Below are 26,924 nucleotides of genomic sequence, written 5' to 3'. Positions count from 1 at the left end.
TAGTGTGGAGTAGAGTGTTAGCCCGCAATGGCAGTTTCACACCATATATCAGAGCCCCCCCAGTAAAAAAAACAAAGGGACAGTAGCATTGATTCAACCTACATTCATACAGTTTCATGACCGTGTCCACTCTGTGCCTTGATGACAGCTATGCACACTCATTATCTCAACCAGCTTCATGAGGTAGTCACCTGGAATGCATTTCAATTAACAGGTGTACCTTGTTAAAAGTACATTTGTGGAATTTCTTTCCTTAATGCGTTTGAGCCAATCAGTTGTGTTGTGACAAGGTAGGGTTGGTATACAGAAGACAGTTGCCAGATATATAACCAAAATGGTTTTACAGATGCTGGATGAGGAAGCCATTGGTGCCTCTGACTCAGAATCTGAGGTATCCAATTCAGATGACACAGACTATGTGCCTGTGGGTCAAGTTGGAGTTGTGGATGCACCTGATAGTCCAGCTGTCCTAGATTATTCTACAGATGGGGAGGACTCCTCACAGTGAAAACACACTCAAATAGACTGAGTAAAAAGGGGTCATACTGGAGTAACCCCCCCCCCAACTAAAGGCTGGACCAGAAGCCATAACATCCTGAGGAGCTGCCCAGGGCCTGTGCGGGGGTCAACAGTTGTGTCACCAAAAGTTGCCTGGGAGCTGTTCATTAGTGACAGCATCATTGAGGAGGTCCTAAAGTGTACCCATTTAGAAGGACAGAGAATAGTGGCAGCAAAGGGGACAGAGTGGAGTGAGGTCAACAAAGAGGAATTAAAGGTCTTTATTGGCATGGAGAAAAGGTGGGATGTCTCCACACAGGAGCTACTTTTGGATCCACTGCAGAATCTAATGTAAAATGCCACCATGTCGGTCTGAACATATGAGGATATCCGTCGCTACCTGAGGCTGGATGACAAGAGGACCAGAGTGTCCAGAGAGGCAACAGACCACCTGGCAGCATTCTGGTACGTGTGGGACCTTTTCTTAGCGACCTGCAGAGGAAGGTTCATCCCCAGCGACTGCGTCACAGTGGATGATCAGCTTTCTTCTAGACATGACATTTGTCATTCCATCCAAAGGGTTCAATCTTGGTTTCATCAGACCAGAGACTCTTGTTTCTCATGGTCTGAGAGTCCTTTACTGTAGGTGCCTTTTGGCAAACTCCAAGCGGGCTGTCATGTGCCTTTTACTGAGGAGTGGCTTGCATCTGGCCACCATAAAGGCCTGATTGTTGGAGTGCTGCAGAGATGGGTGTCCTCCTGGAATGTTCTCCCATCTCCACAGAAGAACTGAGGCAATGGAAATATGTGGGGTGCCAGCTCTGCTCACCACTCAGAGCAGCCAGGGCCAGAAGAGGAAGAGGTGCCAGCTCTGCTCACCACTCAGAGCAGCCAGGGCCAGAAGAGGAAGAGGTGCCAGCTCTGCCCACCACTCAGAGCAGCCAGGGCCAGAAGAGGAAGAGGTGCCAGCTCTGCTCACCACTCAGAGCAGCCAGGGCCAGAAGAGGAAGAGGTGCCAGCTCTGCCCACCACTCAGAGCAGCCAGGGCCAGAAGAGGAAGAGGTGCCAGCTCTGCTCACCACTCAGAGCAGCCAGGTCCAGAAGAGGAAGAGGTGCCAGCTCTGCCCAAGCGCAAAGGATGGAAAAGTCAGCCGCTGGTGTTCTCAGTGCAACACAGCCATCTGCAAAGAGCACAGTCACATGCTTGTGGTTTGTAACAAATGCATGGTCTAAGACAGCGTAAGTTAGCATCACACACACCCACACCTGTTCCTTTTAGTGTTCATGTTTTCTAAATTCACAATTGTTAGTGTTGTCATTTATATTGATGATGAACTTTGGATTTTCAAATAAATAAATCATTATTATTTTGTTGTTTACACTAAAAGGTTGAATTTGAAACTTTGATTGTAAGATTAATTGTAAGAAGAATATGCTAATATTTTCAGCAGCTGTTATGAATTTTCATAATATGTTATCATTGAAATGTGTATCAAACTGTTGAAGAGCGACTAAAAACATTTCAAACAATAAAATAACTATTGAAAGGTCCAAATCATCACTAAAAATAATTATGTTCCACCGAATGGATAATATTTTATACCCATATAAATAAAAAACAGATACATTATTACATATGCATTCTTTGGGCGACATGTTTACTATGCATCTTAGGGTTAAGACATGAAGGTCAGTCAATACGGAACATTTCAAGAACTTTGAAAGAGCAAAATACATCAAGCGCTATGATGAAACTGCCTCTCATAAGGACTGCCACAGGAAAGGAAGACCCAGAGTTACCACTGCTGCAGAGGATAAGTTCATTAGAGTTACCAGCCTCGGAAATTGCAGCCCAAATAAATGCTTCACGGAGTTCAAGTAACAGACACATCTCAACATCAACTGTTCAGAGGAGACTGCGTGAATCAGGCCTTCATGGTCGAATTGCTGCAAAGAAACCACTACTAAAGGACACCAATAATAAGAAGAGACTTACTTGGGCCAAGAAACACAAGCAATGGATATTAGACCGGTGGAAATCTGTCCTTTGAGATTTTTTGTGCCAACCTGTGTCTTTGTGTGATGCAGAGTAGCTGGACAGATGATCTCCATATTCTTGGTTCACACCATGAAGCATGGAGGAGGAGGTGTGATGGCGTGGGGGTGCTTTGCTGGTGACCCTGTCAGTAATTTAGTTAGAATTCAAGGCACACTTAACCAGCATCGCTACCACAGCATTCTGCAGCAATTCACCATCCCATCTGGTTTGCGCTTAGTGGGACTATCGTTTGTTTTTCAACAGGACAATAACCCAAAACACACCTCCAGGTTGTGTAAGGGCTATTTGACCAAGAAGGAGAGTGATGGAGTGCTGCATCAGATGACCTGGCCTCCACAATCACCCGACCTCAACCCAACTGAGATGGTTTAGTGGGATGAGTTAGTCCGCAGAGTGAAGGAAAAGCAGCCTACAAGTGCTCAGCATATGTGTGAACTCCTTCAAAACTGTTGGAAAAGCATTCCTCATGAAGCTGGTTGAGAGAATGCCAAGAGTGTGCAAAGCTGTCATCAAGGAAAAGGGTGGCTACTTTGAAGAATCTCAAATCTAAAATAGATTTGAATTTGTTTGACACTTTTTTTGGTTACTACATCATTCCATATGTGTTATTTCGTAGTGTTGATGTCTTCACTATTATTCTACAATGTAGAACATATTAGTTGGTGTGTTCAAACTTTTGACTGGTATTGCATGTAGTACTTTAAAAATGATATATATTTATATATATAAATATATATATCTGTATCCATAATGTCCATGTTTCTAGTAGATAGACCATATGGTTCAAAATAAAATAGCCTAATTAATAAAAAGGCATCTAAACAACAATGGTATTATTTTCAATGACCTCTGCCACCAGTTTGACGCCAAAACATTGACAACAAATACATATTGACATCGTAAAATAAGTACAACTGTTTAAGAAGACTCTGAAACCATAATCAATAGCCACAGCCATTATGGAAATCAAGTTGCATTATGATTGGCCTCATTGTTGCTTTCTGACCGGCTATCTGTAAACGCTCTCATCCTCAGGCTAGCACACCACACGCATTATCGGAAAGGCAGGTAGAGGAGAGGATTCAGAAAATAGGGTAGGAAAGGAAGTTTGGAAGAGATGTTGGTGGGTTTGCATGAGTGGTGTGCTATCTTGCTTCTAAACATTTAAATGAATCCATACTCCTGTGTTGAGGTAGCTGCACTTTTTGGCAGATAGATAGAAAAAACTCCTCCACAAAAAAACCTCAGAGGCCATCCGTTTGAACAAATAGGAAAAGGAGCACATTTTCTAACACTACAAACAAATATTCTGCCTTTAAAAGCTTCCTAACGCTTAAGTTTTATATTTGACTTGTATGCTTGCGTCTGAAGTAAGCTGCTGGTACTATACTGAACAAAAATATAAACGCAACATGCAACAATTTCAAAGATTTTACAGAGTTTACAGTTCATATATGGAAATCAGTCCATTTAAATTAATTAGTTAGACCCTAGTCTACGTATTTCACGTGACTGGGACATCTGTTGGTCACAGATAACTTCTTTAAAAAAGTATGGGTGAGGATAACCCATACTTTTGATAAATTATGGCGCCGGAGGGGAGGGCTGCCGTCTTATCGGCTCTTAATCAACCATGCTATTTTGTTAGATTTTCACGTTGTTCGTAACTTGTTTTGTACATAATGTTGCTGCTACTGTCTCTTATGACTGAAAAGAGCTTCTGGACATTACTCACCTCAAATTGGACAAAGAGTTTTTCTTCAATGAGTCGGACGGGAGGGATATACTACGGACACCCGACCAGGCCCGTCATTCGCTGGAGAAGGAAATGGAGATGTTGCAGAAAAAGATCAGGGTACCTTGTGAGGATCAGGCGACGAGTGGCTAATCTGCCCTTGCTTTCCATCCTGCTAGCTAACATTCAATCATAGGAAAGTAAATGTGACAAACTGAAAGCACGTATATCCTACCAATGGGACATTTAAAAACTGTAATATTTTATTTTTCACAATTCGTGGCTGAACGACGAAATTAAGAACATAAAGCTGGTGGGTTATACACTCAATCGGCAGGATAGAACAGCAGCCTCTGGTAAGACACAGCCTATAGGGAGGAGGTCAGACTGACCGTGTGGTGCAAGGACAACAACCTCACCCTCAATGTGATCCAGACACTGGAGATGATTGTGGACGTCAGGAAAAGGAGGACCGAGCACACTCCCATTCTCATCGATGGGGCTGTAGTGGAGTAGGTTGAGAACTTCAAGTTCCTTGGTGGCCACATCACCAACAAACTAACACGGTCGAAGCACACCAAGACGGTCGTTGAGAGGGCACGAAAAAAACCTATTCCCCCTCAGGAGACTCAAAAGATTTGTCATGGGTCATTCAGATCCTCAAAAGGTTTTACAGTTGCACCATCGAGAACATCCTGACGGGTTTCTGGTATGGCAACTGCTCAACCTCCGACCGCAAGTAATTACAGAGGGTAGAACGTGTGGCCAAGTACATCACTGAGGCCAAGCTTCGTGCCATCCAGGATCTTCAGGAGCCATACGTCTGAACAGCTAATCAAATGGCTACTCAGACTATTTGAAATTGCCCCCACTTTAATAACTCTACCTACATGTTCATATTACATCAATTTCCTCGACACCGGTGTCCCCGCACATTGACGCTGTACTGGTACCCCCTGTTTATACAGTGGCAAGAAAATGTATGTGAACCCATTGGAATTACCTGGATTTCTGCATAAATTGGCCACCAAATTTGATCGGATCTTCATCTAAGTCACAACAGTAGACACAGTCTGCTTAAACTAATAGCACACAAACAAGTATATGTTTTCATGTCTTTATTGAACATACTGCGTAAACATTCACAGTGCCGGGTGGATAAAGTATGTGAACCATTACATTTAATAACTGGCAATAACCTCAGCTAAACATTTTCTGCAGCTGCAGATCAGACCTGCACAACGGTCAGGAGGAATTTTGGAGCATTTCTCTTTACAAAACTGTTTCAGTTCAGCAATATTCTTTGGATATCTGGTGTGAACTGCTCTCTTGAGGTCATGCCACAGCATCGCAATCAGGTTGAGGTCACGACACTGACTGGGCCACTCCAGAAGACGTATTTTCTTCTGTTGAAGCCATTCTGTTGTTGATTTACTTTTGTGTTTTGGGTCGTTGTCCTGTTGCCTCACCCAACTTCTGTTGAGCTTCAATTGGCGGACGGATAGCCTTACATTCTTCTGCAAAATCTCTTGATTAACTTGAAATTCTTTTTTCCGTCGATGATAGCAAGCTGTCCAGGCCCTGAGGCAGCAAAGCAGCCCAAACCATGATGCTGTATAACATCCAGTTGCTCTTTTGCAAACTTCAGACGTGCAGCAATGGGTGTTTCATGAAACATGGGACCAACACTTTACATGTTACCGTTTATACTTTTGTTCGGTGTAGATTGCTGTTAAAATGAGATGATTGTCCTCCATTTCCCTCTACATGAGAGGCGTTTAGAAAGGCTATAGGCCTACCGTTGGTGATGGACACATTTATGATCTAGCATGTAAAGGATATAGGAGGGTCTGTGTGTAGTATTGTATCTCTTTGTGTGTGTGTGTGTGTGTGTGTGTGTGTGTGTGTGTGTGTGTGTGTGTGTGTGTGTGTGTGTGTGTGTGTGTGTGTGTGTGTGTGTGTGTGTGTGTGTGCGAGTATGGTAATGACCCAGCACCACAAGGACACATCTGAGGCGGATGTGGCTATGTCAGATGTCCCCGAACGTGTCTCAGTTAAGCGGAGAAAGGAGCAAAAGAAACACAAGCTGTGTTGATCTGATAACTATCACTCAGTCACCCCCATGCACCCGCACTGCTCCTGCTGCTGCGGTCTGCTGTTCTGTTCTGTTCTCTCTCTCTCTCTCCATGTAATACACGAAGACCCGTGCCCGGGGCAAGGTGTTGCACATCTAATGCTTGTCATTCTTCCTGTTTTCCTGTGTTTAGTTACAATCCCCCCTCCTCAAGGTGATGACTGTTGATCTGAGTGACAGAGCAGTTTCCTGTGTTTAGTTACAATCCCCCCTCCTCAAGGGGATGACTGTTGATCTGAGTGACGGAGCAGTTTCCTGTGTTTAGTTACAATCCCCCCTCAAGGGGATGACTGTTGATCTGAGTGACGGAGCAGTTTCCTGTGTTTAGTTACAATCCCCCCTCCTCAAGGTGATGACTGTTGATCTGAGTGACGGAGCAGTTTCCTGTGTTTAGTTACAATCCCCCCTCCTCAAGGTGATGACTGTTGATCTGAGTGACGGAGCAGTTTCCTGTGTTTAGTTACGATCCCCCCTCCTCAAGGTGATGACTGTTGATCTGAGTGACGGAGCAGTTTCCTGTGTTTAGTTACAATCCCCCCTCCTCAAGGGGATGACTGTTGATCTGAGTGACGGAGCAGTTTCCTGTGTTTAGTTACAATCCCCCCTCCTCAAGGTGATGACTGTTGATCTGAGTGACAGAGCAGTTTCCTGTGTTTAGTTACAATCCCCCTCCTCAAGGTGATGACTGTTGATCTGAGTGACGGAGCAGTTTCCTGTGTTTAGTTACAATCCCCCTCCTCAAGGTGATGACTGTTGATCTGAGTGACGGAGCAGTTTCCTGTGTTTAGTTACAATCCCCCCTCCTCAAGGTGATGACTGTTGATCTGAGTGACGGAGCAGTTTCCTGTGTTTAGTTACAATCCCCCCTCCTCAAGGGGATGACTGTTGATCTGAGTGACGGAGCAGTTTCCTGTGTTTAGTTACAATCCCCCCTCCTCAAGAGGATGACTGTTGATCTGAGAGTGACGGAGCAGTTGCCATGTTGATGCGCTGAGGCCTCCTCTATTCAATTCAATTTGCTTTATTGGCATGACGCAACAATGTACATATTGCCAAAGCGTACTTCGGTGATGAAGTGATACATTTACAACATTAACATCATTCAAATAATAATAATCAATATTGTCAACAGGACAATCAGTAACAGCAATAATCAACAACAAAAAAACAAAAAAACAATAGCAATGGCATAGAGGTCTCCTCACTCGGTGTTCAGCTCTGTAGGAATGAGTTGTAAGATTTGAATCCCGCTTATTAGGATATATAGTATATCTGAATGTGTGAAGAGGGTATTGTTCGTGTATTCAGATCTTTGATTTGTATGTGGAGATTTTTGTTAGAGACATGCAAAGTATATTTTCTTCTACAATTCAAGATGAAAGCGCTAGGCACGTACAGCACAACAATTTAAAGACATCATTTATTTCAAACTTTAACAGGATCAGATGTATCAAATATGCTTGGGCAGTGTACCGTATATACTGTATACCAGGGTATTTGGAAAAAGCCACGGGATGGTTTTTCAATACCGTCAATACCGGAATATTTGTAGTTACTTTTTAAGTTAATACCTGCAGTCAACTTGAGCAATATCTTAAGAGATAAAGCTGATTCCGTTCTTCATTTCACCCGTCACATAATTTGACATTATGAAGCTTACCGTACGTAGTTCCCCAGAACAGTTGAGCCAGTCACGTGTTTCTGTGTAAATAGCACACCGGGAGACGGAGGGAGCTGGTGAGTTCATAGCGTTTTATATCTATCAGTTGTGTGGCGCACATGAGCTGATGAAGTTACACTTGTATGCAATTCACTGCTAAATGTTTGCCATCAGATATCTTATAATGGCTTTCTGCCAGAAGTCAAGGAGCTCTGGATGAGTTATCTGTATAGCTGCCATTTCTTCTCCTCTTCTCCCCTCTCCTCCCTCGTGCTCTTCTTCCTTCACGTGCTCTTCTTCCTCTTCTTCATGCATCACAATTTTGTTCATTTGCACAATTTCTCTCGTTCACTTTCACTTGTAAATGTCCACACTCACTGAAATGTACATTCAGTAGCTACTAGCTATGCTTGTATATCTTTATGAGCTGGATTTGCCTGTCTTTGCAATTAGTTTATGTTTGTTTTCGGTCCAATGGGCTTTTCTTGCATTTTTAGCAGCCCCTTGTGTGCTATGCCGGTAATACCGTAAATCCCGGGATGAGATACGTAAGTATGGTATGACAATATGGAAATCTGGATACCGCCCAATCCTAGTATCAAATGTATCAGATGTATCAAATCTTTAGGTTCAAATTTTACATAAAGTCTTCCTGGAAATGGATCCCATTAATTTCAAATCAAAAACAATGTTTATTTTGTCTCACTCAGTTTATTAATTGACTGAAGAAGCCTACTTATTAATACTGTGTATGCAGGAACAGTGGGATATTTCCCCCAGCAGTGTGTTCTTTGTGGTGCAGGTTTGATTACATTCTAACAAACTATTTCCCCACTGATAATAATACATGTTACACATCCTTTGAAAGGGATATTAGACCCGTTCATCAGTGCTTTATGGTATGTGTTTGTGATGACATTGCTCCCTCTCTGAATATTCACTCTGTGTGGTTTATTTTCTCTCTCCCATATGGTTGATTTGAATATGTCAGAGCTGTCTTGTAAGCCCATATGGGCCAATGCTTAACGGAGAGGAGGATGAAGGATGAAATCCCCAAGGTGGAGCAAATCTGTCTTGACAGGAAAAGTTGGGAAAGGAGTTGGGACTTACTCTCTCACTAACAAGCCACATACTCTTGTGCTCTGAAATAAACGTTTCCCAAGTTTAACTCTAGTTCACCCCTCCTATACCCAAACAGTGACTGAGTCATTTGAACTTAGGAAGACAGGAAGAGCTGCTGTGAAAATCACGTCTTTGCCACCTTGCGCCGTTATTACCGGGTGAATCGCAAACATATTTTTATTTACTGCATTCGATTAACCCGCCAGCCTCTCAGTTGATACAGGGCCTTGATGGATTGAGCTTATTTTCTGTGGGCTTCGGAGTCAGCTTTGCCTGAGCTACATGGCAAATTGGCTGTGAATGTTTTTCTTGTTCCTTTAGTTTATCCTCTCTTCTCCCTCTTGCTGTAGAGAGAGAGACCAGGCTGAGGAAATTGACGGGGTAGTACTAATAAACTAACAGGTCTGCTCTCCGTCTGTAGCTGGGTCTGTGCTTTGACCCTGTCTTTTGATTGGGGTCACTGCCTTTCTAAATTGTCATGGGCACTTGTCATCCTGAACGTGGAACATCTTTACGCTTATCCTCAAAACCCAGGATAAATTATGCATGAACCTCAGGCGCCCCAGTCTCACACATGGTGTGCCAAACACACTTCCTAAACCTGTCAGTCTGCGCTCTCTTTACACACACATTCTCTCCTCTCACTTTCACATCTTTCCTCCCGTCTCTCCCCTCATCTCCCTCTCTCTCTCTCTCTCTCTCTCTCTCTCTCTCTCTCTCTCTCTCTCTCTCTCTCCCCTCATCTCTCCCTCTCTCTCTCTCTCTCTCTCTCTCTCTCTCTCTCTCTCTCTGTTCTTCATTCTTGTTCTCTTTTTTTGTATAAAAAAAAACATGTAAACTGTATCTAGCTCTCAGTTCAACTACAGGGCTCTTTCTCTTTAACCCGACCTCTTATATTTAGCATGCAGTCTTTTTGGGGGGAGTGCGGAGGGCCGTGTATTTCCAGTAACATGCGAGCCCTGTCTCTTTCTGGGTTTTGGAGACACGCAGTGTCCTTGTGTTCAAGCTGTTAGTGTGGGAATCGCTCCGGTCCCTCTGGGTAGTGTGTGACCATTTAAAGACTAAAGCGGGGCTAGTTTCTGGTCCGTCTGAAGCAAAACAGTGTTTACCCTCTTTCTACCGCCTAGCAGAGTAAACCACTGGGCAGGGGATGAACTGTTCAGAGGGGTTTCTGTTTAGTGAAAATAAAAACTTGATCAGGTTTTTTCTGTGCACTCAGCTGAGGATGACTCCTAAGGAATACAGAAAGCTGTGTTTGTATCTGGGTAATTACTCCACTTTAGTTCCAGGAGGAAGCCAGCCAATCTACTTGAACTGTGCCTCACCTTGCTCTAACGTTAGTAATTACCCTTTAGAAAGTCTCCACCAACCCCATGCACACCTCCACCTCTCCTGGGCTGGAAATAGACTCTTCCCCACTGAGACCATCTTGCTGGCGGAGGATGAGAACCGTGGTTGGACACAGCTGATGAACGTGCGTGTGTGCGGGCAGGGTCCAGGTTTAGGTTGGCTTTCTGGTGCACTGAAATCTCTGTTTCAGTAGCTAAAAGGTATACACAAATAAACGTGTGATTTCACTTACTCTCAAAGTGTCTCATTAATTAAACAATGTAGGCGTATTCATCGAATTATGTCTTGACTTGTATTTTTACTGTATGGGATTTTGTCAGTGAAGCGAAAATCTACTTCCTTAGTGTCAGATGAACTCGTGGATACCATTTTTATGTCTCTTCAAAATCCCAAACTATCGTTTCAACAGCAAAGTGTGCCGTGACTTCATGGCTTTATGAACTCTGAACCCATCTTGAACCCATCTACCCATCTGAGTTGCATTTGACGTTCAATATCCTCGTCCTTGTTTTTTTCATCCTCAGCTAGAGAGTTACACTACATGACCTCGAAGAGTCTAGCTGACTGGTGAATGACCCTGTGGCTGCTTATTGGCTTGGCGAATCCAAGGTTGTCCGTGTAGAACTGGGACTCTTTTAACATCCCCATAGGCACCTGCTTTTGTGTTAAGGGTTTGTAGCTCGTTTGATGCCAGTGTAGCCCGTTTTCTGTTTGTGACTCACTTTACTTTCGCATTGGTTGGTACTCCCACTCCCTCCAACTGGGAGAAATAGAGATGGAGAGGCAACAGCAGGTGCCGTGTTACTGTGTGCATGTGTGTGTATGTGTGCAGACACAGCTCTGTTTGCCGTAATAGGACCCTAGTGTCATGGTGTGTGTGAGCTGCTTGTTAACAGTTATCAGCAGTGGCGCTTTACACCTCTGCCTGTAGCTGTGTACACATTGCAACACACACATACACACACACACAACCATAGCGACCACAAGGAGTGGTGCTCTCAGGGACGTGGAACCATGTGTGTGTCCGTGTGTGCGTGTGTTTGCACCTGTGTAAGTTGTTCATCAACCACACTGTAAAACGTCTCAGCAGCGGTTTGTTTATCTGCATTTATCAGACAAAATGGAGTATCGAATTTGATTTACAGCACAATTTCCACTGCAGGCTTTCCTGCTTCATTACACCAATATCCTTCCCCCCCCCCTCTCTCTCTCTCTCTCCATCCTCTGTTTCCCACATTTGTACTCCAGAGCTGAAGTTCCCCCCTCCTCCTCCCTTCCAGTGCTCCCTCTCTACCCCCTCACCCAGGGGTAGGCCTACCTGGGAAGAAAGAGGGGGAGCGGAGCGCTCTGAGCTAATTGACATGAAGACAAGTCCCTAGGCAGGGCAACCCGTGGAATAGTGGGAGTCCCAGAGCTGTGCTGCTTGTTTGTGAGGTGTTTTGTATCAGATGGGGTCGGGGAGGAGACGGGAAGTATGCAGTGTTCTGCTGGAAATTGGATGTCCCGCGTGGCTCGTCAGGTGAGGTGTTCGTGCGCCCCCTGATTGAGAGCATTGTGGAGAGAGACGGGGGAGAGGGAGACAGAAGGTGGGATAACAGGGAGAGTGGGGATGCACTAAGAAGGGCCTCAACTCTCATTATGTTTGGCGTGCTCCAGAGTGTGCAGTGTTAGCGCAGTAAGATGCAATATCTCTGTTCTTGGTTTTGAATGGTTATTTACATTTCCAACGGTACCATTTATGACACAGAGGGGTTTTGATTACGCATGTGGTTCGAAGATGACTAATGGCTCGGCTCTAGCCGTGTCTTAACTGAGAGATGGGTGGGAATATATCCCGATTCAAGTGAGAGAAATAAAACTAATATTGGCTAAATGTGACGGCTAGTATTCTACTTTTTTATTATTGAATGGAAGTACCGAGGTTAAGTAAATCATTTATTCTGAAGTCGTTTATCTTCTACCTATTGATTCTATCTATCAATAAATGGAGCTGTCCACTAATGTGTAGATTGAATGTAGGTTTATTGGAATGCACCATTAGGCCGTGGTAGATGGGGGTGGGGGCTGAATATATCATGTCCGTGTTCAGTCAGCGATGATGGGAACGGAATAGGGGACAAACCATTCTTCATCAGGTCCAGTAAATTCATCATCTCGTTTTTTATCTTCCCTCTAATGGGTCTCTCAAGGATGAGTGTATAGCATAAGGTGAAATATGGCCTGGTGTCAATCTGTTTAAATCGAAATGAGATGTCATTATCTCTTCCGAGGAGGGAGCGATGGGGAGATTGAGAGGGAGAAGCAAGGAGTGAGTGATTCAGATGGATATCAGGTCAGATATGCACGAGAAAATAGAATGAAAATAGAGGTGAATCTAATGCTATGTAAATGAAGACAAAACTGTGTTGATTATAGCTCTGTGTTAAGCTCTCTCTCCAAAACATGTATACACTTTTCTTCTGTATAATGTACAAGGTAGGATCAGTCTGTCCTGTTGTTGCTGTGACTCTCTGGTCCCGGTAACTCACAACATGATGCCCAGAGAGACAGAGATGAGAAATAGACAGGTAAAGTGAAGACACACAGTAGTAGCATGTAGAGAGAGAGACAGACACAGAGGCAGAGGCGAGGGCCCCCATTGTAAATAGTTGACACGCTGTCTCGCGTTGATCAATGTGGTTGGATTCCTCTTGTCTTTCAACGTGCACACAGTAATGTCACCCTCGCCCCCTTCACCTCCATTGGGAGCGGTTTGGTGTGTATAGATCACCTCCTCTCTGTTCTCTCGTCTATCTCTCTCTGCACCCCTTTGATGTGTGGGATCTGCGTGAGGTGAGATAGGTTTGAGTTTGACACACACAAGTGCATATGCACTCATGCAGACAGACAGACAGACAGACAGACAGACAGACAGACAGACAGACAGACAGACAGACAGACAGACAGACAGACAGACAGACAGACAGACAGACAGACAGACAGACAGACAGACAGACAGACAGACAGACAGTGATATGATGATATGGGTTTTTGGAATTTCATCAGATGAAATTATCTATCATAAACAAATCCCAGTCCCTCAGGCATACAATGTTAGTAGTGACTCTGTTCCCTTTATCTCCAGCCTTTTAAAATCATGTTTATACTTATTACTTAAGTTCAAGGGTGTCACTAGTTGTCAATCAATCAAGTGCAACTGTGGTTTAATGTGTTCAGAGAACACAATTCATTCTGAGACACATTTCAGTTTGTAGAGGAGAGATAACTGAAATCAATGCTTCTGTCTTCCTATGCTCCTTCCATAAGCTTGATACCGAACTACACCCACCATGACCCTCCCTTCCCTCCGGCCCACACACCGCTCAACCCCCTTACCCTAACCCTAGTTCCCCCCTAATCTCAATCTTAATAATTACATTTGGTTGTCCCTGGAGCAATACATTTCCCAGGTATGTTTTATCTCCTGCTAAAAATACGTTCCAGCAGCTCTAGTTATTTATTAGCTGGATTCACCTCACCAGTCCGCTGCCTTATCGCAAATTGCTGGAAGCCGTTAACACCAGGCATTTTACTTACAAAGTCTAATAAGGGGAATATTTTGCTTCACCACAGTGAGTCTGAGCGGATGACTTCGGTACTCCGTGTCAAGCTGTGACTGAGGTGCGGCTACGCTCTGGAAAATACGATTTTGTATTTTCGGCACCCTCCCTCTCCACAAATGCGTCGTTTTTTTAAACCTAATTTTTTAAAGCTTTTGGCTTGTATCTAAGGCATCTAGCAGAGATTCAGCTCATTTTAGAGTCACAGTACCTTGGCAGGTGCTTTGGCAGTGTTTGACAGTTGTTAAACGTGATGTGGGGGACAAAGTCTTTGCTGGTGTATGGATAGCATGTGGTACTTCCTGAAATAAATCCAATACGCTTAGGGAGAGCAGTAAGTAGACTTAGCAGGACAGTGTGTGTGTGTGTGTGTGTGTGTGTGTGTGTGTGTGTGTGTGTGTGTGTGTGTGTGTGTGTGTGTGTGTGTGTGTGTGTGTGTATGCATTTGAGGAGTGCCCTATGCAAGCCACAATTCATCACACTAACCAAAATGAAATCTCTCTGATAAAAATCTTGAAACACACATACACACACAGGCTTGCAGCTCTCTGTAAGATATCTCCCACCCAGGTCTCTTTGGCAACACTATTTGATTTGGTTTAAAAGCTTCAGCGCCACCAGATGGTTGTCCAGACATGAAGCAGTGGGTTTGTCATTAGCAGAGGGCAGGGGGAGTGGGTGATGGATTCCAAGGGGGTGGGCTAGGGGACTCTGTATTTGGGGCCGCGTTGAGCCCTAGGAGGGTGGAAGCACCTCGCCTGGGCGTTAATTGAATTACTGTACACTGTGTCCGGCTCTCATCCGCATCCCATACTGCAGAATTACACTCTGCAAGTTCTGCTCCTGACAAAACTATGTTTATTGGCTCTATGTTTATCTATGTAATTTAATACCCCCCACACACACACACACACACACAAAAACAAAAATCTGGCACTGGGCATGTAGCTTTACTCATTCAGCTGTCTTAATCTTGACAGGAGAAATTCATTCGTCTTTCATATCTCCATTTCAACGTTCACCACGACCGTGACGGAGGCCATATTTGTTAGGACAAACTGAGAACCAGAACCCAGGGAGAAGAACCTCTGAAAGAGAGCGATAAAGAGAGACCGAGACCAATACAATCAGAGAAGCATATTGTAATTACACCTTAGACTTGCTGGTTAGCCTTGGGTGGGATCAGTACACAGGTCACAGGTGCCCATATGGATCCAAAAGGAGTTGGAAATGACTGCTGTAAAACACTGATGAATTCACATGCTGGAACACCTCAGCATGCAAAGCACTCTGTGAGAGGTCGTAGGTCAGGAAATTGGGAAATACAGGAATAATCACTGTGTGTCATAGAAAGAGCAGATGATTCATTGACTTGCTTTTACAACAGTGTATGGGTTGAACATGAAGACCCTGAGCCCATATGCGTATTGGAGCTGCATTGACCTGGTCTTGACCCCTAAGGTTAAGTCTCTGGCTTGCAGGAGCAGGGAAGGCCTGGGCTATTGATTCTGAATTACTAATCAGATAGTATTTGCAAGAGGCCTGTAATCTCAGTCAGACGCTGACTCAAGTAAGCATTTCATTTTGTCCACTGTATACTGTAACTCTCTACATGTCGTTACCATATATTGACTATGACTTCTTTATGAAAGTGCCATTGAACTAGTGATGAGCATTTAATGCTTTAAGTAGATCGGTTCGGTTTCAGTTTGATTATTAAAAATATAATCCCGGTTTTCATTTTTTTTCTTTCTTTTAAAAAAAAATATTGAATGCACTTTGCATTATGTGGGATGAATACTGTAACAACACAGAGTAAAACAGTGAATTAAAGTCCCATGATGGTAGTGACTCTCCATTATCACTTATTAATCATCAATTATTTTACATGAATTTACTTTACTAAAATATTTGTTTTATTTGATTACTTTGTTATTTAATTCCAAGTCCTCATTTAATCTCTATAGAGCTGCTGCCTGACAAAATCACCATTTTACTAGTTATTCGAAGTAAATAAGGCATACTTTTATGACTGCTAAGAACCAACTATTAATCACTTAGATCATGTATTTTCAGGCTTTCGAAGCAACTGCTCTCTGTCCTTCTGGATGGAGCGTTCTCTCTCTCTCTCTCTCTCTCTCTCTCTCTCTCTCTCTCTCTCTGTCTGCTCCGCACAGACCAGACAACTGCTTTCTGTCCTTCTGGATGGAGCGTTCTCTCTCTCTCTCTCTCTGTCTGCTCCGCACAGACCAGACAACTGCTTTCTGTCCTTCTGGATGGAGCGTTTCTCTCTCTCTCTCTCTCTCTCTCTCTCTCTCTCTCTCTCTCTGTCTGCTCTGCACAGACCAGACAACTGCTTTCTGTCCTTCTGGATGGAGCGTCTCTCTCTCTCTCTCTCTCTCTCTCTCTCTCTCTCTGTCTGCTCTGCACAGACCAGACAACTGCTTTCTGTCCTTCTGGATGGAGCGCTCTCTCTCTCTCTCTCTCTCTCTCTCTCTCTCTCTCTCTCTCTCTCTCTGTCTGTCTGCTCCGCACAGACCGGACAAGTGAAAGCAGGCCACAATGGATTATGGTCCTTGCAGTTAATTACCACATTAGCTAACTTTGTAGAATATTGCATTGTGGGAAAAATGCAACTACTACATCACACGTTTCAGGCTTGATCTTATTTATCTCTACAGAAACTACACATCGAGCTCACAGAAAAGAAACAAACGGACTGGAATATAAATAATTGAACCAATATCGTCAATTAGTTGTTTTAAAAATGATTTAATCGCTCAGCAGTACTTGAAGAATATTGAGTGTGATGGCTGTTATATATTATATTTTTTATTATTATGCTCCGTCTCATTCAATCTGAAGAGGAGCTGCCCTTGTAACAGTGGAGCATGTGAGCTGGCGTCATTCACTGATTCCATATTCATCCCCCACACTCAATACAATGAGTCCTAATTGTTGAAACGAAGCTACGGCAAAGAGGCTTGATGCAATAGGTGCTAATACATTCACCATGCCATGATGCAATGACAGAGTAATGTGTACATGTCAGTGACTGCCTGTAGTGTGGTAGTGCTCTTTGTTTCATGTCTTCCTTCATCTCTCTCTCTCTCTCTCTCTCTCTCTCTCTCTCTCTCTCTCTCTCTCTCTCTCCTTAGTCCCCAGACCATTTACATTATGAATATGTGCGTGCTTGTGTGTTTGTGTGCACTTGTGTGCATGTGCATGTGTCCTCGTGCATGCGAGTTTGTTTTGTGACTGCTGAGAGCCCCAGTGCATTGACCTTGGCGGGAATGTGCCAGCTAGCTCCGTGGCTCATGCCCAGCTTTTGTAACTAAATGAGAGCAGGAAGCAGGAAGTGCTGTGCTATTTCAAGGTCCCTCTGTCTTTACGTCTTTTAACCTCTGGGCCTCTGTTCTGGGGTCCAGTCCATCCTGCTCAAGTAGCCCACCCCCCTCGACCTTTCTGAATGCCCTTGCTCTGGTCAAGAGGGTTGGCTGTGTTGACTTAGTTTCCGTCCTGTGCTGTAACTGTAACTGTAGTCTGTTTACTGACGTTTCCATTCTGCATTGGAACTGTAGATCCTCTCTTCTCAGCTGTCATATATAGCCACTGCATTGGAGAGGCTCTTAGAGAGGGATAATCACGGTCAGGCTTTCATCTGCAGGGAGCCTCTCAGCCATAGAAGTCACAGTACTGTATGTGGTGTGTTTGTGTGGCTGTGATTGTATCCTGTGTGCTGTAAAGCCTTAGTTTCCCCATGCTTAGAGGTTGTTGGTTGACTTTACCAAGCCTTACTTTTAGAGTCTCTCTCTCTCTCTCTCTCTCTCTCTCTCTCTCTCTCTCTCTCTCTCTGCTGCTCCCTCTGGATGCTCCTAACAGGGCAGCCATCATTACTCCGCTTATGTCATTAGGGCTAACAGTGTGTCCTGGAGCTTGGCTGGGCTGGCTCATCATGATGCAGGCGAGGTGTGGATTCACCCACCCAGCGAGGAGACATCTCATCTCTCAGATTAATCACATCCTTTGCTCCCCACTGCTCTCTCTGACACTTTGTCGCTCCCAGATGACACTCCTCTACCAACCCAAACCCTCACGCCTCTGTGCCCGATACAGCAGAGATCTCTGATTGGATGAGATGAGGTCAGAAGCCCCACCCCATCCACATGGTTTTGTTTTGACCTTATATTACAGATGGAGGGGTGGGGATTGTTGTGTCTGACATTCAGTACTAGCTTTAACCTGACTGTCCTCAATGTCATGAAGACAGACCACTAAGCCACAGGAGCCCAAGGAGCCCAGAACAACATAACAGTGTTCTTTATAATGGCTCCCCTCACAAGTCTAAGAGCTGTCATTTGTCACTACACTACCATACTGCCACTTTTATCCTGGTCAGCCCCGTTTTATTTGTGTACTCATTCTTTATTTACCCAGATGGCCCCTTTGAGCTGAACAACGTCTTTTCTGAGGGAGACCTGGTCAAAACAGCAGTAGCATACACCATACACGCTACACGCTACAGGGTCATGCATCAAAAAGGACAATACCGTAGCAGCACACTGGAGCTTAGAAAAGAGCTCAGACAACATTGAGTGCTAGAGGACATAGATCCATCCTTGTGATTATTGAAATGGCACATGAGAATTGCATGAGTTATTAGGAGAGCAGTCCATTTCCCCTTTCACTGTAATGCAGAGAGAGAGCGTGAGAGACGTGCAGTAGCAGATGTCTGTTGTCTGCACTTGGGTTTTGCTAAGTGGCATCTGTTATGGATTGTTTTATATGTACTGACCTTCAAGCCTCCGTTTAGAAAAAAAAAGAAACGACTGCATCTAATTTCTCTTTAGTTCCTGCCCTCCGTGAATGCCACAGATGAATGCAGATTTTGTACGGGAAGACGACGCCCACAAATCACCCTTCCATCCTCCACCAATCAGCCGGAACATTACTAAAGATCACCCACAGTCCTCTGCTCTACATTCTTATGAGATGACTGCTCCCTCACGGGGTAGCGCTGTACTGTGGATTTGGTCATTGCTGTCGGGCCATGCTATAAAAGACTTCTCTAACCTTTACCGTAAACATATCCATAACCCTAAATAAAAACACAGATTTCGCTTTTAAACATGCTACTGTAGGTTCCACAAAAATCCCATTAAACATAAATGACTTGCAACCCTTCATCTAATTTATTATAAAGTGTGTCTCTTCTTGTGTTTCCTCCTATAGTGTATGTTGAAGTGTATGAACTACGGTTGCAAAGGGAGGGTATATTACTGGAAACTATCAACATTTACCAGTAAACTACCAGAATTGTTGTATCTTCGAAAACAAGTCCAAGAAGAGGTAGATGTGTTTTATGTGCACTATTTCTGTCCTTCCTCTTCTTAAATTTAGTTTTTGCATCTTTTACATTCAGCTTTGTACATCAGCTTCAAACAGCTGAAGATTATGGAAAATATATTTCACTTCGGTTTAGATGGTACAATGATTCTGTACACTATACTTGCTTGTTTTGTCCCATAGCAACCAGGAAATGCATAGTGCACCTTTAAATAAGATGGTGTCATTGGTGTCTTTAAGAGTCTATTGATGCGTCCGTGCGTCAATCAAAGTATAACATAATACAAAAATCCACCAGTTGAAGATAGAGATATCTGTTTTTGCTGCGTCTCGATCCACCGCATCCGCCAATTCCGGCCTTCCACATCTGTAGCGGAAGGTGGCCGAGCTACAGTGGTGTTTGTCAGACCATGAGACGTCCCAAAAATCGTTCTTCTAAAAATAAAACGAGTTATGACCACTCTATGGAAAGATGAGACTCTCACAAACACAATGGCGAAGGTAACCCATACAAATGAATACAGGACTGGACTGAAGGTAACCCATACAGACGAAGAGAAGTATGGAGGTAGTTTAGTGCCAACAAAAATAAGTGGTAAAATATTCCCTGAGCATTCATATACATTATCTCCTCGATATGGGACAGACAATTCAAAATCTGATTTCTTATGATTTCTTTTTTACTACCTTTTGTTTACCATTTATGAATGCGTTATTCAATTATTTTCTATTGGCTATAGCAGTAAAGGCCATTCAATTATATTTTACCCCTCACTGGCCTACACACAATACCTCATAATGTAACAGGTAAAACATTTTTAATGTATAAAAATGAAAAAATAAATGTATTGGGTCAATAAGTATTCCCTTACTTATTGGCAGGACAAATTAAGTTCAGACTCAATAACAGTGTTTAACATGATTTTTGAATGAATACCTCATCTTTGTACTCCACACATGCAATTATGTGTAAGGTCATTGAATACATTGAATATTCCTTTGAGCATGATGAAGTTATTAATCACACTTTGAATGGTATATCAATACATCCAGTCACTACAGAGACTGGCGGACAGCGAACGGAGAGAGTCAGAGACCGTTAGTGAGAGAGATGAGATTAGAGAGTTGTTGGGTTGGTATATGATGCACGACATTCGCCCTAAGGAGCGTGTCATCAGTTTGCTGCCACCTGAGTCAGCTCTCCGTACTCGTCCTGAGGAGTGTGCTAGCAGTCTGGTTAAAACTGTGCCAGCTCTCCGCACTCGCCTTGAGGAGCGTGTCATTTGTCCGGTACCATGTGTGCCGGCTCTATGCACCAAGTCTCCAGTGCGCCTCCACAGCCCAGTACGTCCTGTGCCCTGTGCCTCCTCCTTTCACTCTCCCTGAAGTGCGTGTCCCCAGTCCGGTACGTCCCTTGCCTGCTCCTCGCACTCTCCCTCAAGTGCACCTTACAGTCAGGTACGTCCTGTGCCTGCTCCTCACACTTTCCCTCAAGTGTGTGTCCCCAGTCCAGAGACTCCAGCGAGGGTTCCTAGTCCAGAGCCTCCTGCGGGGGTTCCCAGTCCAGAGCCTCCTGTGAGAGTTCTTAGTCCAGAGCCTCCAGCGAGGGTTCCTAGTCCAGAGCCTCCAGCGAGGGTTCCTAGTCCAGAGCCTCCAGCGAGGGTTCCTAGTCCAGAGCCTCCAGCGAGGGTTCCTAGTCCAGAGCCTCCAGCGAGGGTTCCTAGTCCAGAGTCTCCAGCGAGGGTTCCTAGTCCAGAGCCTCCAGCGAGGGTTCCTAGTCCAGAGTCTCCAGCGAGGGTTCCTAGTCCTGAGCCTCCAGCGAGGGTTCCTAGTCCAGAGTCTCCAGCGAGGGTTCCTAGTCCAGAGCCTCCAGCTAGGGTTCCTAGTCCAGAGTCTCCAGCGAGAGTTCCTAGTCCAGAGCCTCCAGCGAGCGCTCCCAGTCCGGAGCCCCCAATGATGATCCACGGTCCGGAGCCTCTGGCGATGATCCATAGATAATATGCGATTTTGTTTTTGTGTTGATGCCTGTGAGCTCTACAGAATGTCACGTATCGTTTATTCTTTATTGTTTTGTTGTTCGGTTCTCCTTAAAATAAAAAGCTGCGCTTTGGTCTGAGTATGATTACAACGACGATCGTTACAGTCTAGCAATGATCAACAACCAATTTGACAGAGTTTGAAGAATTTTGAAACTCATAGAAACTCATGGACAATATGGACACTGTATTTGTTGTCAATGTTTTGGCGTCAAAATAGTGGTAGTTGTGAAAAAAGTCCAAAGTTGGACGAGTTGCAGAGGTAATTGAAAATAATGCCACTGTTGATTAGATGCTTTTTTCATTAGTTAGGCAATTTTCTCTTGAACCATATGATCTATCTTCTAGAAACTCATGGACAATATGGACACTATATGAATTATTTTAAGTTATTAAGTATAAATGACCAAAGTTCCGATAGATAGCAATACATGTTCTGTTAATAACCAGAATTACTGAAGATTCTGGTAACTTTGCAATCCTAGTATGAACAAAGAACTAGGGAAATATCTATAAGGGACTTACTCCTGTGTCGTGGTTTCAATGTGTACAGTATCTGGATATAGACAGATGGCTGTGCCTACTGAAACATGAATGGGTTATGTCCTTCACAGTGGCAGAATGGGCCTTGTTTTGTGATAGGGGCATAAAGGAACCCATGGCAGCCCCTGTGTTTATAATTGCAGAGGACAAAAGGTTGTGTTAACAGTAGCAGGAGTGTCTGCCTTCACAGTGGAGGTGTCAGTGTTGACTTTGTGTTTGGCTCAGCGACCATGTCCTCGGCAGACAGCTTATTAATTAGCATCAGTGTAAATGGAGCGACCATCCATCGTGCTCGCTGTCTCCTGTCTATAGCAGATCAATGCAGTGAGGAGAGGAGGGAGACGGGCGCTTGGGGCTGCCGCGCGTCTTCAAGTGGATTTTCCACGACACTAAAGACCCATTTGAGTAATGTTCCTCCGACACTCTTGTGTTGCCTTCCAGTGTTTCTGCTTCATGGACGATGCACTGGCTCTTTGGCTTTACAGCTCGCTCTCTCTACCCTTCTCTCTCTCTCTTTATCGCTCTCTTTCTCTATCTCTCTGTCTTTCTCTCATTCTCTCCTTCTCTTTCTGTCTCTCGCCTCTCTCTCTTGCTTGCTTCTCTTTCTCTATCCTTCTCTCTCTTTCTCTAATTGCTCTCTCTCTACCCTTCTCTCTCTCTTTCTTTCTCTCTCTATCCCTCTCTTTCTCACCTCTCTCCCTCGCTCATCTGTGTACTGCTCTCACTGCCTTTGGCTGAGACTGTGGTGGACTCACCCCATGCCGGGTGGTCTTTGCTCCGGGGACTGATTCCCTCTCATCTCTGCTTCTCTCCCTACCCAGTCTCAACTCCATACCCTAGGCCCAACTACAGCCCCTATCCTATAGCCAAATGCCAAGAGCAAACTACCAGCCCCGATTCCTCGCACCCCCCATCCACAGCCCCGGCCCCATACCATCTTAATCCCTACCCCAGACCCTGTGCCTGTCCCTCTGCCTGGGGATCTGGTCACCCACCAGAGAACTATTACGATTACAGCCTTGCCAGTTTTATTTAACGTGACAGCTGTTACTCTCTCATCACCACGGTGCAAGTGTTTTGGACTGCCAGTATGTGTGTGTGTATGTGTTCGTGAGAGAATAAGAAAGGACTGTGTTTTGTATTCATGTTAGCAGGTTTGAGTGTGTGTATGTGTGTGTTTGTGTGTGTTTTCCTGCCGCGGCTGTCCTTCAGCAGTAAAGAGGTATTGGAGAGAGATGTAAAGAATGCTAATGAAATGTAACACGGGAGAGAGGACTGCCCTGGCTGGCTCACACAGCGCTGTGTTTTGTGTGTGTGTTTGACCGTGTGTGTTTGACCGTGTGTGTGTGTGTGTGTGTGTGTGTGTGTGTATGTGTGTGTGTGTGTTTGACCGTGTGTGTGTGTGTGTGTGTGTGTGTGTGTGTGTGTGTGTGTGTGTGTGTGTGTGTGTGTGTGTGTGTGTGTGTTTCTGGACACCCCATGCTACCTCCTCGAACCACTGAGGAGAAAAAAGTGTATAAAAAAGCCAAGGTTAAGTACATGAACACAGGATTCGGCTCTGCATTTTAATTAAGTGAGAGCAAACAAGCAGCAATAGCTTCAATGGCTGGCCCACCGTGATGGATGGATGGATGGATGGCAGGAACCAGTGTTCTCCATATCTCTTCTCAATAGGAACTTTTGTGTGACTCACAGGGTCAGCCAAAGTTTCAGGCTTTTTCAGCATTACTGGCAGTACGTACAAGTGTTGTGGTTGGCACGCACGTCTATTGTATTTGCTATGCAGATTTTGCATGGTGTGTTTGTGTCGGTGTGTTTACATTCTGTCCTTGCTGATCACCCCTTTCAAATATACAGTTGAAGTAGGAAGTTAATATACACTTAGGTTGGAGTCATTAAAACTCGTTTTTCAACCACTCCACAAATTTCTTGTTAACAAACGATAGTTTTGGTAAGTCGGTTAGGACATCAAAAGAAATCAGCCAAGACCCCAAAAATTGTAGACCTCTACAAGTCTGGTTCATCCTTGGGAGCAATTTCCAAACGCCTGAAGGTACCACGTTCATCTGTACAAATAACAGTACACAAGTATAAACACCATGGGACCACGCAGCCATCATCCGCTCAGGAAGGAGACAGGTTCTGTCTCCTAGAGATGAACGTACTTTGGTGCGAAAAGTGCAAATCAATCCCAGAACAACAGCATAGGACCTTGTGAAGATGCTGGAGGAAACAGGTACAAAAGTATCTATATCCACAGTAAAACGAGTCCTATATTGACATAACCTGAAAGGCCGCTCAGCAAGGAAGAAACCTCTGCTCCAAAACCGCCATAAAAAAGCCAGACTACGGTTTGCAACTGCACATGGGGACAAAGATCGTACTTTTTGGAGAAATGTCTGGTCTGATGAAACAAAAATGGAACTGTTTGGCCATAATGACCATCGTTATGTTTGTGGGAAAATGGGGGAGGCTTGCAAGCCGAAGAACACCATCCCAACTGTGAAGCGCGGGGGTGGCAGCATCATGTTGTGGGGGTGCTTTGCTGCCGGAGGGACTGGAGCACCTTACAAAATAGAATATCATGAATAGAATATCATGAGGGAGGAAAATTATGTGGATATATTGAAGCAACATCTCAAGACATCAATCAGCTCTGTCAGAAGGAATGGGCCAAAATTCACCCAATTTATTGTGGGAAACTTATGGAAGGCTACCCAAAATGTTTGACCCAAGTTAAACAATTTAAAGGCAAAGCTACCAAATACTAATTGAGTGTATGTAAACTTCTGACCCACTGGGAATGTGATGAAAGAAATAAAAGCTGAAATAAATCATTCTCTCTACTATTATTCTGACATTTCACATTCTTAAAATTAAGTGGTGATCCGAACAGACCGAAGACAGGGAATTTTTACTAGAATTAAATGTCAGGAATTGTTAAACTGAGTTGAAATGTATTTCACAAAGGTGTATGTAAACTTCCGACTTCAACTGTAGCTCTATATGATTTCTCTATATGATTTCTCTATCCTAGTGAATCTGGAGGTTGACATTGCGGGTGCTATTGGTCTTGCCAAATCACAACTCACAAATCACAATTGGTCTTGCCTATCACAACTTCATTCTCCTTGTGAAAACACCAATGGCACCTTCATTCTCTATTTCCAGGACACTGCAGAACTGTCTACTGTATTGGGCTTTCTGTTAATGCTGAGGCCTGAGCCGTGCAGAGGTTTTATAGTTCTACACTCGGAGCCTTATTAGATTCAATCTCCCATTATCATTATCATTACTGCAGAGTATGACAAAAATGTCAGACCCTAATCTCTCTCTCATAAGAGCACATTCCTCTAATAGGAAAGGAGAAGCCTATTAGGTCAAAATTCATTTAGGCCAGGACAGCAGAATGGAACCTCTGGCAGCCGGATTAGATCATAGGAGACATCCCTAGCATTACCTCCACTTTTAAACAAGGACTTTCTCAAGTTAACACTATGTGGCCTATGCAATGAATCTAAATAAGTTGCTGTTTTTTAGACAGGGTTTTTCCCATCACTAGTGCATGACTGCTGGTGGTGTGTGTGTCTGTGCGCGGAAGTGCACGTGCACGTGCTTGTGTGTGGTTTGTGTGTGTCTGCTGCATTGCTGGCTGTGTTGATGTTGATGGTCTCTGACAGGGTCTCGGAGAGCAGGGAAGTGGTGACTTGTGGTAGATGAGATAGAGAGCATTGGATAGGGGGGCAGGAGGTGGATGTGTTGAATGGTAATTGCAGTGTTCTCCTTAGGTGCTTTCGCCCATAGTTTGCTAAATGTATTACTCCTTAAGCAAATACAGTATTCCATGTGTTTTATTAAACCTTGTGAGCCCTTGTGACTGTTTTTAAACTGAAACTACACGTTGAAGGCTATTCCCTCCTCTGTCTTCCCTCCTTTCTCTTCCTCTGGAAATACAAAGAAGGACTCTGTTCTTTTATCCCTGCATCCTCTCTTCCTCCCCTCCTCTCCTCCTGCTGAACAGTTGCCAGGCAGCAGGCTGCCCATCACAGTGACCCGGATACTGTCGTTAGGAGAGCGGTCTGGGCTGTAAAAAATAGTCCCCCCCCCCACACACACACACAATGACCGGACACTACATAGCTCTGTCCTCTTCTCTTTCTCCATCTATTTTTCTCCTCTCCTTCAACCCCAACGCTGCCATCTGTCTCTCTCTATACTTTTCCCCCGTCGTCGTCTCTTCTCCTCTCATCCCGAGTTTCCTCTCCCCTCCCCATGTTGTCATCGGCACGGATGTTAATATGATTCTGCTACAGTGGTGGAGGATAGTTTCACTGCAGCCCTGGGCCTCTGTGCTGGACTTTGGCACTGTGAACTGACTGACTCCTTTAATGGACACCGGTGTAGACAGTGGCTTGCTGCTAAATGACTCACCGGCGTCCGGCGCGGTGCAGCCGTGGAAAGGAAGGAAATGAGCTAATGCGGTATGTGTGTTAGAGAAAGCGAGTGAAGGCTCAGAGACAAAAGGGAGAGAGGGACAGTGAATGACAGAAAGAGAGACAGGAAGAAGGACAGTGAGAAGATTGGTTTGGTGTGGATTGAGAGGTATTGGGAATTGACGATGTAGTTCATGGAAAAGCCATAGACTGTCATTGACATTAACAGTCATGCTCAAGGTTGCATCCCCAAGAATTAAAGAAGAGAAAAAACAAAGAGTCACCCGTTGTTCATATCAATCCCTTATGTACCCACAATACGCAGCGAGAAGCCTTTAAAATTCTATTATGCTTTGATTGTCATCTGTGGTGGCCCAGTGTCCATGGTGATGCAGTGAGTAAGGAAGTA

The 26,924-nt window shown here is 44.3% G+C and overlaps 1 protein-coding gene across 1 annotated transcript in view; it reads left to right on the top strand.

Annotated features, from left to right (window-relative positions):
- LOC115138350 (receptor-type tyrosine-protein phosphatase gamma-like) overlaps window positions 1-26,924 on the top strand; it is a 263,743-nt gene that overhangs the window by 41,968 nt on the left and 194,851 nt on the right. The window lies entirely within an intron of this gene.

Source organism: Oncorhynchus nerka, linkage group LG2, assembly GCF_034236695.1.
Source record: "Oncorhynchus nerka isolate Pitt River linkage group LG2, Oner_Uvic_2.0, whole genome shotgun sequence".
Taxonomy (NCBI): domain Eukaryota; kingdom Metazoa; phylum Chordata; class Actinopteri; order Salmoniformes; family Salmonidae; genus Oncorhynchus; species Oncorhynchus nerka.
The sequence above is the reverse complement of the archived record's forward strand: the minus strand, read 5'-3'. Positions and strand labels throughout refer to the sequence as shown.